The following is an 18,357-nucleotide window of genomic DNA, read 5'->3' as shown; positions in this document are numbered from 1 at the left end:
CTAACCCTATCACTTACCATAACCCTAAACCTAGTCATAACCCTTGCAGTATCCTTAGTTCTAGCACTAATACTAGATTTAACCCTAATTCCAAATTTAACCCTAACCCTAAGCCTAAGTCTAACACTAACACTAGCCCTAACCCTAACTCTAGGACTAAAACAAAACCGAGTATGAGCCCTAACCCTAAAACTTCACTTAAACCAAATCCTAACACTACAACTAGACTTAACCCTGCCCTAATTTGAGTCCTAACCCTAACTTTAAAACCAACCCATGGGGGGCTGGGGTTGTAGCTCAGTTGGTAGAGTGCTTGCCTTGTATGCACAAGGCCCTGGGTTCAATCCCCAGCACCACCAAAAAAAAAAAAAAAAAAAAAAAAAATAAAACCAACCCTGACCCTGACTCATATCCTAACACAGTAGCTCTACAAAATGCCCTCACCATAAACTGAACCCTAACAGTAACCCAAGCCCTAATTCAAGTCGTAAATCCAACCCAGAACTAAGTCTGACCCTGACTCCTATCCTAACATAAACCCTAGCTATAAAAATCACCCTAAACTTAAAACTAACCCTAACACTAAACTTAACCCATACCTAACAATAAAACTAATCCTAATGGTAACCCCAGTTCTTACATTAGCCATTGCCCTAACACTAGTTCTAACCCTAACACAAGACCTAGGCCTAATCTGAGCACTAAATCTAGCTTTAACCCTAACTCTAATCATAAACATTACCATAATCCTAGCTCTAAACAAATCCCTTAGCAAAGCAAAACCCTAAACCTAAGGATAACCCTAGACCTATCCCTAATCCTTAGGCTAACCAAAACACTAACCCTATTAATATCCCTTACCCTGCCCTCATTCTAGAACTAACCCTATCCAAAACCCTAACACTAACCCTGACCTTTTACTGACCCTACCACTAATCCTAGTTCTAATCCTAACCCTAAACCTAACCCAAAATCTACCATAATCTTATCCCTAGACCTAATCCTGAACCTAACTCTCAGCCTAGACTAAACCATAGCTCAGAACCTAAACTTTACACTATACATAACCCTAACCTAAACCTAGTTCTAACTCTCACCCTAACCATAAATCAAGACCTAATCCTAACCATAACCCTAGCCCTAAACTTAAGTCTAATTATATCATTACACTAAACATAACCCTTACCCTAATGCTAATCCTAGGCCTAACCCTAAACATATCACTATCCCCAAACTTATCAATTAACCTAAACGTATCCTGAACCCTACCTCTAATCCAATCATTACGCTAGCCCTAAACCTAATGCTAATTGGAGCCTAAACTCAAAACTATACCAAACCCTAACACTGACACTGACCCTAATAATAACCCTATCTTTAAACCTCACTCTTACCCTATAACTAACACTTACACTAGACCTAGCCATAAAACTAACCCTAAAACTATCCATAAGCATAACCCTAGACCTGACATTAGCCCTAGCCATGATACTAGCCCTAAACCTAACACAAACCCTAGCCTTTATCCTAGCCCTAAACATAGCCTTAATTATAAGCCTAAACATAACTTTAGGCCTAAACCTAACACTAAATGTAGACCTGACATTAGGTATAATTTAGGCTTATCCCTAATCTTAACCCTAACCCTAGTCCAATAACTAATTCTAACTCTCACCTTAGTCTTAACCCTAGTTCTAACCCTATAATTTACAAGAAACCCAATCCTAGCTTAAACTATAGGTCTAACACTAGCCCTATTCATAGCCCTAGCAACTTCCCTAGATCTAACCATAACTCTAAATTTAACACTAAACCATAGCGTAAAACTAAACCTAACACTACCCTTAACCCTAAGGCTAATCCTAAAACTAGAACTAACCCTAGCCCTAAAACAAAAACCAAGCCATAGACCTAACCCTAATCCTTAATATAAACTAAGCCCTAACCCTACACTTAGCCATAACTCTAGCCCTAATTCAAGTTTTAAGCCAAACCCTAAAACTAATCCTCACCCTGACTGTGACCTTAACACTAACCCTAGCTCTAAACACCACCCTAACCATATACCTAAACATAACAATAGAACTAGGCCTAACCCTAATGCTAAAATTAGCCTAATCACAACCCTGGTGCTTACATTAGCCATTACCCTAAACCTAGCCTTAACTTAACTCAAAACCTAGCCTAATTCCAAGCACTATCCCTAGATTTACACCTAACCCTAAACCTATCACTAAACTTAACTCTAACCCTATCCGTAAACCTAGATTAAACCCTAACCCTAAGCTTAACCCTATCGATAATCACAACATTGACTCTAGCTGTACCCCTAACTCTAACCCTTTCCATTACCCTAACCCTAATGCTAAACCTGGGCCTAAACTTATATGTACACCTAATCCTAACCCTATCCATGACCGTAAACCTAAACCTAACACTATCTTTACCCTAATCCTAACTCAAATGCTAATTTGAGCCCTAATATTAAGCATTAACCTATCCAAAACCCTAATCTCGACCCTAACCCTAACAGTACCCTTAGTTCTAAACCTGATCCTAACCCTAAACCTAACCCTTACACTAGACGTAGCCATAAACCTAACCCTAAAGCTATTTTTAACTATAACACTAGACTTGGAATTAGCCCTAGCCATAATCCTAGCTCTAAACCTAGGCTTAATCCTAACCCAAACCAAAACCCCAGCCCTAACCCTAATTCTATTCTTCTCCCTAGCCTTCAATCTACCTATAACCTCATCCTGAAACTAAAATCTAACCATAACCCTAAACCTAACCCTAACCCTCGCCCTAAACATAGGCCTAACACTAAGCCTAGTGCTAATCCTAGCCCTTATTTAATTTAGGTCTATCCCTAAACCTAGCCATAAGACTAACTCTAGCTCTTGCCCTAGCCCTAGCCCTAGTTCTATCCTTAGCCTTAATCCTAATCATAGATCTAAGCCTAAGTCTAAATCTAACCCAACTCTAAATATAACTGTAACAATAAGCCTAAACCAAACCCTAACACTACCCCTACCCATAATGCTAATCCTAATACTTGCCATCTCCCTAGCCCTAACCATAAACCAAAACCAAGCCATAGCCCTAATCCTAACCCTTATCCTAAATCAAACCCTAACCCTACAACTAGCCCTGAAACTAACTCTAAAACTAACCCTGACCCTGATAATGACCCTAACACTAATCCTAGCTCTAAAAATTACCCTAACCTTAAATTAACCCTAACACTATATCTACCCTTAACCTAACCCTAAAACTAGCCTTAATCATAATCCTAGTTTGTATATTAATCATTGTCCTAAAAGTAGCCATAACCCTAACACAAATTCTACCCCTAATCTGATACCTAAACTTGCATTAACCCTAATACTATTCCTCAACCTAAACCTAACACTAGCCTTAAGCCTAACTCTAACCCTATTCCTTACATTAAGCCAAACCCTAAACCAAATGCTAACCCTAGTTCTAATCCTAAACCTTAGCCTAACTTAAACTCTAACCATAATACTAGTCTTAACCCTAGCCCTCATTCTACATATAAACATAACTCTGACCCTCATCTGACCATAACAGTAACCCTAGGTATAAACCTGACCCTAACCCTAAACCAAAACCTAACACTAGCCCTACTGGTAATCCTATACCTAAGACTAACACTTGACCTAGAACCAAATCTATTCCTAAATATAGCTATAACTCTAGCCCTAGACCTAAACAAAACCCTACCACTAGCCCTAACAGTAAACCTTAACCTAAACTGAACACTTACCCTACCCCTAGACCTTAACCTAGTGCTAATTCTGGCTGTAACCCTAACCCTAACCCTATCCCCAAAACTGACCCTGATTCTAACACTGAACCTAGCTTTAAAACTGACACTAACCAAAAACCTAGATCTAACACTAGACCTAGCCATAATCCTAACCCTAAATCTAGCCCTAAACATAACCCTACTTAATATATTACCCATTGTCCTAAACATAACACAAAACCTAACACAAAATCTAACACAAAACCTAGCCCTAAACCTATGCCTCATCTTAGCTCTAAGCATAACCCTCCACTTAACCCTAGCCCTAAACCTAGCCCTAACATAAGCCTCACCTTAGATTTAACGGTAGCTCAAAGCCTAACCTTTACACTAAACATAACCCTAGCTCTATCCTAAACCTAACCTTAAGACTAATCCTAACGTTAAACCTAGCCTGAACTTTAGCTCTAACCACATCCATTACCCTAACACTTACCCTACCCCTAATTAAAACTCTATCCCTAACACTAAACCTAACTCTAACCATGAATGTAAACCTAGACCTAAACCTAAATCTAACCCTCACCCTAGCCCTAACCCTAGCTCAAACACTAACCTTTACCCTAACCTAACCATAATGCTAGCCATAAACCTAACACATAACCTAAGCCTAAAACTTACCCTAAATCACACCCTAGCCCTATCCTTAAACCTAGGCCTAATCATATACTTAATCTAAACCATAACCTAGTCCTAACCCTAGCTATAAACATATCCATTACACTAAACATAAACCTAACCCAATCGCTAAACCTTACCCATCCATTACCCTAAACCTTAACTGAAACCTAAACTAAATATTATCCATTATACTAACTCTAAACCTAACACTAAGGCTAATTCAAGCCCTAACCTTAAACCTTTAGCTAAACCAAATTCTAACCCTGACCCTTAACCAGACCCTAATAATAACCCTAGCGCTAAAGCTGACCTTTTACCTAAACCTAAATCTTACACTAGACCTAGCCATAACCTAACCCTAAAACTATCCTTAAAATTAACCCTAGACCTGATGTTAGCCCTAGACCTGGTCCTAGCCATAACCCAAACAGAATCACTAGTCCTTAACCTAGCACTAAACCTAGCCAAAATCCTAAACTGAACAATAACCCTAGGCCTAATCCTAATTCTAACCCTCACCCTTGCCATAAAGCTAGCTATAAACCCACCCATTCCGCTAAACTTAACCTTAACACCAATGCTAACCCTAACTCTAGCCAAACCCCTTGGCCTAACCCCAACAATAAACCTAGCCTTAATACTAGCCCTAATTTAGACCTAAACCTAACCCTAATGCTAGCCCTAATACTAGCCCTAATTTAGCCCTAACCCTATAACTAACCCTAGCCCTAATTCTAGCCCTAATTTAGCCCTAACCCTAGCCCTAACCTTAGCCCTAATCCTATCCCTAATTTACCCTAACCCTAACACTACTACTAAGACTAACTCTAATTCTCACCCTAGCTGTATCCCTAGTTCTAATCATATTCGTTACCATAACACTAAACTTTGCCATAACCCTAGCCATAGCCCTAGACCTAACCCTAGATCTAACCCTAACTCTAAATCTAACCCTAACTCTAAGCCTAAACTTCAACCTAACACCAGCCCTAACCCTGATGCTAATTCATAATCTAGCTGTAACCGTAGTCCTATCCCTAATACAAAATCAAGCTATATTCCTAAATCTTAAACTAAACAAAACCCTAACCATACACCTAGTAGTAACTTTAGCCATAATTCAAGTTCTAACCCTAACCCTAAAATTAACCCTGACTCTGACAGTGACCCAATAATAACCCTTGCTCTAAATATCACCCAAACCCTAAACCTAACTGTAATACTAGACTTAGCCCTAACCCTAACCCTAACCCTAACCCTAAAACTAGCACTAATTTCAACACTAGTTCATACATTAGACATAGCCCTAACCCTAGCCCTAACAAAACCCCAAACCAAGCCCTAATCTGAGGCTTAACCATAGTTTAACCCTTACCCTAACACTAACTCAGAACCTAGCCCTAAACCTTACCCTAACACGAGACAGAATTCTAACCATTACCCTATCCCTATCACTAGCTCTAATCCAATCTATTACCCTAACCATAACCATAACTCTAATGGCAACCCTAGGCCTAACCCTATTCTTATCCCGAACCCTAACATATTATATTAACCTAAACCTAACCTGAACCCTAAACCTAACCCTATCATTACCCTAACCCTAACCCTAATGCTAATTCTAGCCCTAACCCTAAACATTAACCTAATGCAAACCCTAATTCTGAACCTTCCCATAATAATATATATAGCTCTAGCTTTTACCCTACCCTTAATCCTAACCTTTATACTAGACCTAGACATAAATCTAACCCTAAAACTTACCCTAACCTTAATGCTAGACCTGACATTTGCCCTAGCCATAATTCTAGCCCTACACTAAACACACACCCACAAAAAAACATAACCTTAATCCTCACCCTAGACCTAATCCTATCCATAAACCTAGCCCTAAATTTAGATCTAACCATAATCATAATTACCATAAACATAAACCTAATTATAATGTTAACCCTAGGCCTAAATCTAACCCTATCCCTAACCATAACCCTATCCACTATGCTAAATCTAACCTGAACCCTAAACCAAACCCTAACATTACCCTAACCCAAAAACCTAATGCTAATTGAAGCTCTAACACTAAACCCTACCAAAACAAAACCCTAAACCTGACCCTGACCCTAATAATACCCCTAGCTCTAAAATTGATCCTTCCCCTAAACCTAACACACTAAATATAGCCATAAACCTTACCCTAAAATTATCCCTAACCTTAACCCTAAATCTGACATTCGCTATAACACTAATCCTAGCCCTAACCCTCACAAAAACTCTAGCCCTCATCCTAGCCCTAAAACTAGCATTAATCATAACTCAAATGATACCCTAGCCCTAACCCTAATTCTCAACTTCACCCTAGACCTATCCCTAGCTTTAACCCTATTGCTTAGACAAAACCTAACCCCAAGCCTAAAACTAAACCAAGCCTTTACTAGCCCTAATTATGCCCTATCCCTAACCGAACCCTAAGGTTAGCCATAAGACTAACTCTCACTCTCACCCTAGCCCTATTCCTAGTTCTAACCCTATCCCTTACCATTACCCTAATCCTAGCCATAACCAAGATCTAACAGTAGCCCTATCATTAGCCCTAGACCTAACCCTAGATTTAATCCTAAATTGAAATCTAACTTTAACCTAAGCCTAAACCTAAACCTAACACTAGCCCTAAACCTAATGCTAAGCCTAAAACTAGCCCTAACCATAGCCCTAGCCCTAAAACAAAACTGAGCCACAGCCCTAACTTTAAAACTTAACCTAAACCAAAACCTAACCCTACACCTAGCCCTAACCCTAGCCCTAATTCGAGAACAAACTGTAACCGTAAAACTACTTTGACCTTGAATTTGACCCTAAAAATAAACCTAGCTATAAACATCACCTTAATGTTATACCTAATTAATCTTACCACTAGACCTAGTCTTAACCCTAATCCTATAAATAGCCCAAATCGAAACCCTACTCCATACATTGGCCATATCTCTAAATATAGCCCTAACTCTAACCAAAACCTAGCCTTAATGCAAGACCTAACAATAGCTTTAACCCTTAACCTAAAGCTAACACTAGCCCTAACCCTAAACATAAACATAGCCCTAACCCTAGCTCTGATCCTATCCCTTATCCTAAGCTAACTCTAACCATAATGCTAACCCTAGGCCTAACCCTAATCTTTAGTCTAATCCAAATCCTAACCCTATTACTAGTGCTAAACCTAGCCCTCATTCTAGCTCTAACCATAACTCAAACCTGACACTTATTCTGACCCTAATGGTAACCATATGTCTAAACCTAACCCTAACCCTTTAGTGAATTCTAAAACTAGACCTAGAAATAAACCTATTCCTAAACCTAACCCTAACACTAGCCCTAGACCTAAACCTAATCCTAAATCTAGCCATATCTCTAGACCTAGACATAAACAAAAACCTAGCCCTAGCCCTAATGATAAACCTTAACCTAACACAAACACTAACCCTTCACCTAGACCTAACTCTAGTGATAATTCTGGGTTTAACCCTAACCCTAACTATAACCCGAACACTGACCCTGACCCTAAAACTAACCCTAGCTTTAAACATCACGCTAAAACTAACCCTAACCCTAACCTTAACCCTTCACCTAGACAAAACACTTACCTCATGAGTAGCCCTAATAGTAACCCTGGTTCAAACATTAATAGTAGGCTTAACACTAGCCCAACCTAACCCCAAACTTCGCCTTAATCTGAGCGCTAACCCTATTTTTAACCCTAACCATAAAACTAGCCCTAACCCATACCCTAAACCTAACTCTAATCCTAGATCTTACCCTACCCATTACCTTAAGCTAAACCTTAAACCTAATGCTAAACCTAGTCCAAACCCTAATCCATAGCCTAACCCAACCCCTAACCCTATTACTTGTACTAACCCTAGCCCTCATTCTAGCTCTAACCATAACTCAAACCTGACACTTTTTCTGACCCTAATGGTAACCATAGGTCTAAACCTAACCCTAACCCTTTAGTGAATCCTAAAACTAGAACTAGAAATAAACCTATTCCTAAAACTAACCCTAACACTATCCCTAGACCTAAACCTAATCCTAAATCTAGCCATATCACTAGCCCTAGACATAAAAAAAAAAACACCCAGCCCTAGCCCTAATGATAAAACTTAACCTAAAACAAACACTATCCCTAACCCTAGACCTAACTCTAGTGAAAATTCTGGGTTTAAACCGAACCCTAACTATAACCCGAAAACTGACCCTGACCCTAACACTAACCATTGCTCTAAGAATCATGCTAACACTAACCCTGACCCTAACCCTAAAACTTTACCTAGCCAAAACACTTACCCAAAAAGTAGCCCTAATCATAACCCTGGTTCAAACATTAGTTGTAGGCCTAACACTAGCCCCAACCTAACCCCAAACGTGGCCCTAATCTGAGCCCTAACCCTATTTTTAACCCTAACCCTAAAACTAGCCCTAACCCATACCCTAACCCTAGCTCTAATCCTAGCTCTTATCCTATCCATTACCTTAAGCTAAACCTTTAAACCTAATGCTAAACCTAGTCCAAACCCTTATCCAGAGCCTAACCCAAATACTAACCCTATTACTAGTCCTAACTCTAATCTTTGTTCTAGCTCTCATCCTAACCCAAACCCAAAAGCTAACCCTGACAGTTATTATGACCCTAAAATAACACTAGACTTAGACCTAAATCTAATCCTAAATCTAGCCATATCTCTAGCCCTAGACCTGAAAAACAACCTAGCCCTAGCGCTAACAATAACCCTTAACCTAACCCAAATACTAACCCTACCACTAGACCTAACCCTAGTCTTAATTCTGGCACTAACCACAAAACTAACTCTAACCTAGCACTGGCCCTGACCCAAATATAACCCTAGGTATAAAGCTCACCCTAACCCAAAAACCTAATCCTAAGAATAGACCTAGCCATAACCCTAACCCTAAAACTAGCCCTAATCACAACCCTAGCTTTTATATTACCCATGGCCCTAACCCTAGGCCTAAACTAACACGAAACCTAGCCCTAATCCTAGGCCTGAATATAGCCCTAAGTGTAACCGTAAACATAACCCTAGCTCAAACCCTGATTCTAAGCCTCGCTTTAGACCTAACCTTTGCACAAAGCCTAAACTTTAACCTTAAATTAACCCTAGCCCTATCCCAAAACCTAACCTTACACTTGCCCTAATCCTAACCTTAACCATAGCCCTAACTACAGCTCTAATTATATCCACTACCCTAACCCTATCCCTAATCCTAACCATAAGCCTAGCCCTAACCCTAGTTCTAATTCTATCCATTACCCTAACCACAATCCTAACCCAATGCTAAACCTATGCTTAACCCTAACCCTAATGCAATCCCTAAACCTATCAACTACCCTAAAACTAACCTGAACCCTAAACCTAGAACTATTCATTACCCTAACCCTAACTCTAAACTTAATGCTAATTAGAGCCCTAAACTTAAACCTTAACTTAAACCAAACCTTAAGCCGTACACTGACCCTAATAATACACATAGCTGTAAATTGACCCTTACCCTAAATCTAACCCTTACACTAGACCTAACCATAAAGCTAACCCAAAACCAATCCCTAACGATAACCCTAGATCTGATATTACCCTAGCCCTAATGCTACCCCTAACACTAACACAAACACTAGTTCTCATCCTAGCCCCAAACCTTGACTTAATCATAAACTAACCTAATTCTAACCCTTTCCCTAGCCCTAAACCTAGTTAAACCACATCGCTTAACCTAAACTTAAACCAAACCCTAACCCTAACACTAACCCTAGCTATAACCTTAACCCTAGGACTAACCCTAACACAAACCCTAGTCTAATCTTAAGCCTAACCCTAACAATAGCTTTAAGACTAACTATAACTCTCACCCTAGTCCTAGCACTAATTCTAAACCTATCACTTACCGTAACCTTATTCCTAGCCCTAAGCCTAGAATAACAAAACCCCAAACTTACAACTTGCCCTAATCATAGATCTAAATCTAACCCAAATTCTACACCTAAACTTAACGCTAACACTAGCCCTAACCCTAATGCTAATCTTAAAACTAGTCCTAACCATAGGCTTAGCCCTAAAACAAAACTGAGCCATAACACTACCTCTAAATTTTTTACCTCAACCAAACTCTAACCTTACATCTAGCCCTAAGTCTAGCACTAATTCAAGTCCTAATCTTAACCCTAAAACTATGCCTTAACCTGTCTCTGACATTAACACTAACCCTACCTCTAAACATCACCCTAAACCTAAACCTTACCCTAACACTAGACCGAGTCCTAACCCTAATTCTAATATTAGTTCTAACCTTAACCATAGATCATACATTAGCCATAATGTTAAACCTAATTCTACCAAAACCTAGCCCAAATCTGAGACCTAACCCTATCTTTCACCCTAAGCCTAACCCTAACACTAGCCCTAACCCTAACCCTAACCCTAGTTCTAACCCTAGCTCTAACATTATATTTACCCTTCACAAACCCCAACCCTAATGCTAACACTAGTCCTAATGCTAATCCTTAGTCTAACCCAAACCCTAACCCTATTACTAGTCCCAACACTAGCCCTCATTCTTGTTTTAACAATAACCCAAAACTTAACCCTAACCATGACCCTTATTCTGACCTGAACCTAAAACAAACCATAACACTAGCCCAAATCATAACCATATATATAAACCTAACCCTAACACTATCCCAAGATTAAACCTAATCCTAAATCTAGCCATATATTTAACCAAGACTTAAACAAAAAACTAGCCCTAGCTCTAATGATAACCCTTAACCTAAGCCAAACACTAACCTTTTCTCTAGACCTAATCAATCATAATTCTAGCTCTTGCCCTAACCCTAACACTAATCCTAACACAGACCCTGACACTAACACTAACCCTAGCTATAAAATAACCCTAACCGAAACCTAAACCTAACACTAGACCTAGCCATAACTGTAAACATAACCCTTACCTGACCATAGCACTAAAACGAACTCTAAACCTAACCCAAAACCTAGCCCTAATCCTAGGCCTAAATCTAGGACAAAGCATAATCCTAACACTAACCTAACCTTATCCCTTACCCTACCCCTAACCCTCACACTATCCCTAACCCTCGCCTTAGACCTAACCCTAGATAAAACCTAAAACCAAAACCTAAACATAACCCTAACCCTATCCCAAAACCTAATCAAAATGATACCCCTAGTCATAATGTTAACAATAGCCCTAATCCTGTCTCCAAAATTATCCATTACCCTAAACTGAAACTTAACCCTAATGATAACCCTAGCTCTAATCCCAATTGTAAACCTAATCCTAGACCTAACCTTAAACCTAACCCTCATTGTAGCCTTAACTCTAGATAAAACACTAACCCTTACTCTAACACTAACCTTAGCCATAACCCTAACACTACACCTAAACCTAAAACTACCCCTAAACCTAACCTGACATCTAACCCTATCCATTACCCTAACTCTAGTGATAATCTTAGCCCAAAACCTAACACTAATCCTAAACCTACAACTACCCCTACCACTAAACCGACATCTAACCCTATTCATTAACCTAACTCTAAAAATAACCTTAGCCGTAACCCTAACACTAACCCAAACCTTAACCCTAAATATAACCCTAGACATAATCCTAAACCTAACCCTCACCCTAGCATGAACCCTAGCTCAAAACCTAACCTGTACCCTAAACCTAACCCAAACCCTTACCCTAGACCTAGCCTAACCCTAACCCTAACTCTAGCCCTAATCCTATCCAAAACCCTAGCCCTAACCCTAGCTCTAATGCTATTAATTACCTTAAAAATAACCCTAACTAAAATACTTACCCTAGGCCTAATCCTAACCCTATCACTCACCCTAACCCTACCAATAACTCTAATCTTAACCTGAATCCTAAACCTAATCATATCCATAAACCTAACCCTAATTAAACCCTAATGATAATTTGATCCCTAACCGTAATAATTAACCTAACACAAACCTGAAAACTGACCCTGAGCCTAAACATACACCCTACTCTTAAGCGGGGCCTTACCTTAACCAAACATGAGACCTAGCCATGAACTTAACCCTTTAAATATCCCTAGCCGTAACCCTAAAACTGACATTATCCCTATCACTAAAAATTTGCCTAACCCTAACACAAACCCTAGCCTTCATCCTAACCCCACATCTAGTCTTAATTCAAACACAAACCTAACCCTAGACCTATATCTAATTCTAATCATCGCCCTAGCCCTAAACTTAGCTATAACCCCATCCCTTCCTCTAAACCTAAACCTAAACCTAATCCTTATCCTAAACATAACCCTAACCTTAGGCTTAATATTAACACCAATCCTAAACCTATTCCTAGCCCTAATTTATCCCTAAACTTAACCCTAAACCTAGCCTTAAGACTAACTCTAACTATTGCCCTAGCTCTATTTCTAGTTCTAAACCTATCCTTTACCATAACCCGAACACTAGATCTAACCTTAGACCTAACCCTAGCTATAGAGCTAACCCTAGAATTAACCATAACTTTAAATATACCCCTAAACCTAAACTCACACTATCACTAGCAATAACACTAACATTAATTGTAAAACTACCCTTAACTTTATCCTTAGCCCTAAAAAATAATGAGCCATAGCACTAACCCTAACTCTTAACCTAAACCAAATCCTAACCCTACATCTAGTCCTAAGCCTACCCCTAATTCGAGCCCTATCCCCAAACCTAAAACTAACCCTGACCCTGACTGTGAACCAAACACTAACCCTAGCTCAAAACATCACCCTAAACATAAACCTAACCATAAAACTAGACTTAGCCCTAACCGTAACACTAAAATTAGCCCTATTCATAACCCTACTTCTTACATTAGCTGTATTCCTAACACTAGCCCTATGTTACCCAAAATCTAGCCCTAATGCGAGCCCCAAACCTAGCTTTAGCCGTAACTGTAAACCTAAACCAACTCCTAAACCTTACCCTAAACATAACCCTAAATTTAATCCTTGAACTAACCCTAAACCTAACACTAAACCTAACACTAACACTAACCATAACCCTAGCCCTAACCCTAGCTCTAACCCTATCCATTAGCCTAACCCTAAATTTAATCCTAACCCTAATGCTAACACTTGGCCTAACCCTAACACATTTGCTAACCCTAACCTATCCATTACCCTAAACATAACCGTAACCCTAAACCTAAACAAACACTAAACCTAGACGTAACACTAACCCTAAAACTGGCTCTAATTGTAACCCTAGTTCTTACATTAGCCATAGCCCTAAAGCTAAAACAAAACCTAGCCTAGCCCTAATCCAAGCTCTAACCCTAGATTTAACCCTAATATTAAACCTAACCCTAACCCTAACTCTAACCCTAACCCTAGCCCTAACACTAGTACTAACTCTACCCCTTACCCTAAGCTATACCCTAAAGCTACCCTAGTTCTAAACCTAATTCTTAGCCTTACCTAAAACCTAACTATATTACTACTCCTAACCCTAATCCTGAATCCAGCTCTGTCACAATCCCAAACACTAACCCTAGCCCTGACCCTAATTCTAACCCTAGCCCTACCCTCACAGTGACTCAAACCCTAAACCTCATCCTAGTCCAAACATTAACTCAACTGCAAATTCTTAAACTTAACCTAGCCCTAATTCTAAACTCTGGCCTAAACCTAAACCTAACCTTAACCTTAGCTCTAATCCTAACCTTAACCCTATACCTAACTCTATTTTTAAGCATACATATTACCCTAACTGTAACCCTAACCTTAATGATAACCCTAGACCAAACCATAGCTCTAAACCTACCCTTCACGAAAACCCTAACCCTAACCCTTATGATAAACTGAGCCCTTACCCTAAATTTACCCTAACCCTAACCCTAGATATAACCATAAACCTAACACTTGCATAGAGCTAACCCTTGATCAAACCCTAACCATTACCCTAAACCTAAACCTAAGCTTATCCCTAATCCTAAACTTAAACCAAAAACAAACCCTAACCATAAACCTAATATGACATCAAACCTTGTCCAATACCCTAAACCTAATGATAACCCTAGCCCTAACCTTAACACTTACCTTGACCCTAATCATAAGTATAACCTAGACCTAACCCTAAACATAACCCTTGACCTAGCACTAAATGTAGCTCAAACTCTAAACCATATCCTAAACCTAAACCTAAACCTAACCCTAGGCCTAAGCCCAACTCTAGCCCTAATACAAACCATAACCCTAGCCCTAACCCTATCAATTATCCTAAGCACAACCATAACCCTAAGGCTAACCCTAGGCCTAACCCTAACCCTCTTGCTCACTATAACACTATCAATTACACTACACCGAACATGAATCCTATACCTAAACCTATTAATACCCTAACCAAACCCTAATGCTAATTCAAGCTCTAGACCTAAACCCTAACCTAAACAAAACCTTAAAATTAATTCTAACCCTAATAATACACCTAGCTCTAACCCTGACCCTTACCTTAAACCGTACCCTTATACTAGAGCTAGCTATAAATCTAACCCTCAATATATCCCTAATGTAAGCCTAGACCTGACACTAGCCCTAGCCCTAATCCTTGCCATATCCCTAAAATAAACCCTAGCCCTCATACTAGCCCTAAACCTAGCCTTATTACAAAACCAAACCATAACCCTTGCCTTAACTGAATTCTTACCATCAACCTAGCCCTAAACTAGCTCTAACTCCATCCCTTCCCCTAAACCTAACCCTATCCTTAAATCTAAACCTAAGCCTAAAACTAGGCCTAACCCTCATACAAATGCTACACATAATCCTAGCCCTAATTTAGCCCTAAACCTAACCTAATCCTAGCTCTAAGACTAACTCTAACGCTCGCCTTAGTCCTATTTCTATTTCTCACCTATCACTTACCATAATCCTATCACTTGTGTTTACAATAGCCCTAACCCTAGTTCTAGCCCTGATACTATATCTAGTCCTAACTCTAAATCTAATACTAACCCTAAGCTAAACCTCTCACTAACACAAGCCATAACACTAACGCTAATCCTAAAACTAGCCCTACCCTAGCCCTAGCCCTACAAAACAACTGAGCCATAGCCCTAACCCTAACCTTTAACATAAGCAAAACCCTAAGCCTACACCTATCCCTAAGCATAGCTCTAATTCGAGTCCTATCCCTAACCCTAAAAAAAACCCTGACCCTGATTCTGATCATAACACTAATCCTAGCTCTAAACATTACTCAAAACCTAAACCAAAACTTAAGCCTAGACCTAGCCCTAACCCTAACCCTAAAACTAGTTCTAATTCTAACTCTAGTTCTTACATTGGCTGTAGTCCTAAACCTAGCCCTAACCTAACCCAAAACCTATTCCTAATCAGAGCCATAACACTACCTTTAACCCTAACCATAACCCTAATTCTAGCACTAACCCTTACCCTAAACGTATCTCTAACACTAAATCTTGACATGACCCAAAACCTAACCCCAACCCTAGCCTTAATCCTAACCATAAACCTAGTCCTATCCCAAGCTATAACCATATCCATTTCCCTAATCCCAATCCTAAACCTAAATCTAACCCTAGGATGACCTTAAATGAATTCCTAACCCTAAACCTATACATTACCCTAACCCTAACCTGAACCCTAGACCTAACCACATCCATAATCCTAATCCTAACAGAAATAATCTTAAACCTAAAACTATTTCTAACCATAACCCTAGACATTATCCCTAGCCATAATGAAGCCCTAACCCTAAAACAAACTCTAGCCTTAATCCTAGCCCCAATCTTAGCCTTAATCCTAAACCTAACCTAACATAGAACTAAACATAATTTTAACCCTTGTTCTAGTTCTAAAACTAACTATAACATCATACATAACCATAACCCTAACCATAAATCTAGACTTAGCCTTTATACTAACACGATCTCTAATCCTAGCCATAATTAAGCCCTAATTCTAACCCTAAATTTACACCTAACACTAACTCTAACTCTCTCCCTATTCCTATCCCTAGTTCTAATGCTATCCCTTATGATGACTCAAACCCTAGCCCTAAACCTAGCCCTAACCTTTGCTGTAGCCTTAAACTTCAATCTAACACTAACCCTAAGCCTCAACCACACCCTAACACTAGCTCTAACCCTAATGCTAATTTGAAAAGTGGCCCTAAACCTATCCCTAGCACTCAAGCAAAACTGAGTTATAGCACTGACGCTTAATCTTAACATAAACCAAACCCTAATCCTACACCTAGCCCTAAATCTAGCCCTAATTCGAGTCCTAACTCTAACCCTAGAAGTGATACTAACCACGACTCTGACCTTAACACTAACTCTAGCTCTACAAATCACCCTATCCCTAAACCTAATCCTAACAATAGACCTCAACCTAAAACTAGCTCTAATTGTAATGCCAGTTCTTAAATTAGCCATAGCACTAAACCTAACACAAAACCTAGCCCTAATTGAAGGCTTAAACCTAGCTTTAACCCTCACCCTAACTCTGGGCCTAACCTTAACCCTGTCGCTAGTCCTAATCCTTGCTCTAAACCTATTCCGTACACTTAGTCAAACCCTCACCCTATTGCTACCCTAGTCCTAACCCTAAATCTATGCCTACCCCAAACCCTAACTCTATTACTAGTCCCAAACTTAGCCCTCATTCTAGCTCTACACTTAACCCAAACCCTAAACCTAATGCTGACACTTATTCTTACCCTAACACTAAACCTAGGTTTAAACCTGATCCTAACTGTTATCTGAAACCTACCACTAGCCCTATCAGTAACTCTAATCCAAATCTAACACAAACAATAGCCCTAGACCTAAACCTAATCCTAAATATAGCCATAAACCTAGTCTTAGCTCTAACAATAACCCTTAACCTAAATGAAACATGAACTCTACCCCAAGACCTAACCCTAGTCCTCATTCTGCACATAACCTTAAACATAATCCTAACCTGAACTCTGACTTACCCTAACAAAAACCCTAGCTCTAAACCTTATCCTAACCACCAAACTAACCCTAACACTAGACAAACTCTAAATCTAGCCAAAACCCTAACTCTAGCTCTTACATTACCTATATACCTAACACTAGCTCTAAACCTCACAAAAAACCTAGCCATAATTACAGCCCTAAACTGAACCCTAAGCATAACGCTAATGCTAAACCTAGCCCTAACCTTAACCCTAACCCTAGTTCTAGCCCTAACCCTAGCTCAAACCCTAAATCTTACCCTAAATACAACCCTAGCCCAAACAGTAAATCTCACCCTAACTCTAGCCCTAATCTTAACTTTAACTATAGCCCATACCCTAGATCTAACTCTATCAATTACACTAAACATAACCCTAAAACTAATGTTAACCCTAGCCCTAAACCTAACCCTAACCCTATCCTAGCCCAGACTTTAACCCTAACCCTCGCCCTAGCCCTAAACTAGTTAAATCCCTAAAACTTACACTTATCCTAAAGCTAACACTAACACAGGGCCTAACTCTAACCCTAACCCCAGCCCTAATCCTAACCTTAACCTTAGTCCTAAACCTAGTTCGAACCCTACCCAATACCCTAAGCCTAAACTTAACCCTAATGATATTACTAGACCTCAAGCTAAACCTACCCTAACCCTAAATATAATCCCAACCCTAGATTAACAGTGAACCTAAACCTAACCCTAAATCTAAGCTAGATCAAACCCTAACCCTTATCCTATACCTAAACCTAATGCAAACCTCAACCTAAAACTATCTTTAACCTGATATCTAACCCTATTACCATAACTCTAATGATGTCCCTAGCCCTATCCATAACAC

The 18,357-nt window shown here is 39.5% G+C and overlaps 1 non-coding gene across 1 annotated transcript; it reads left to right on the top strand.

Moving 5' to 3' along the window:
* The first annotated feature begins 286 nt into the window (after positions 1-286).
* Trnat-ugu (transfer RNA threonine (anticodon UGU)) lies at positions 287-359 on the top strand. Its single transcript has one exon. It is a non-coding gene; the product is annotated as a tRNA-Thr (tRNA).
* The last annotated feature ends 17,998 nt before the right edge of the window (positions 360-18,357 follow it).

The sequence above is a fragment of the Marmota flaviventris genome, chromosome 13, assembly GCF_047511675.1.
Source record: "Marmota flaviventris isolate mMarFla1 chromosome 13, mMarFla1.hap1, whole genome shotgun sequence".
Classification (NCBI taxonomy): Eukaryota; Metazoa; Chordata; class Mammalia; order Rodentia; family Sciuridae; genus Marmota; species Marmota flaviventris.
The sequence above is the reverse complement of the archived record's forward strand: the minus strand, read 5'-3'. Positions and strand labels throughout refer to the sequence as shown.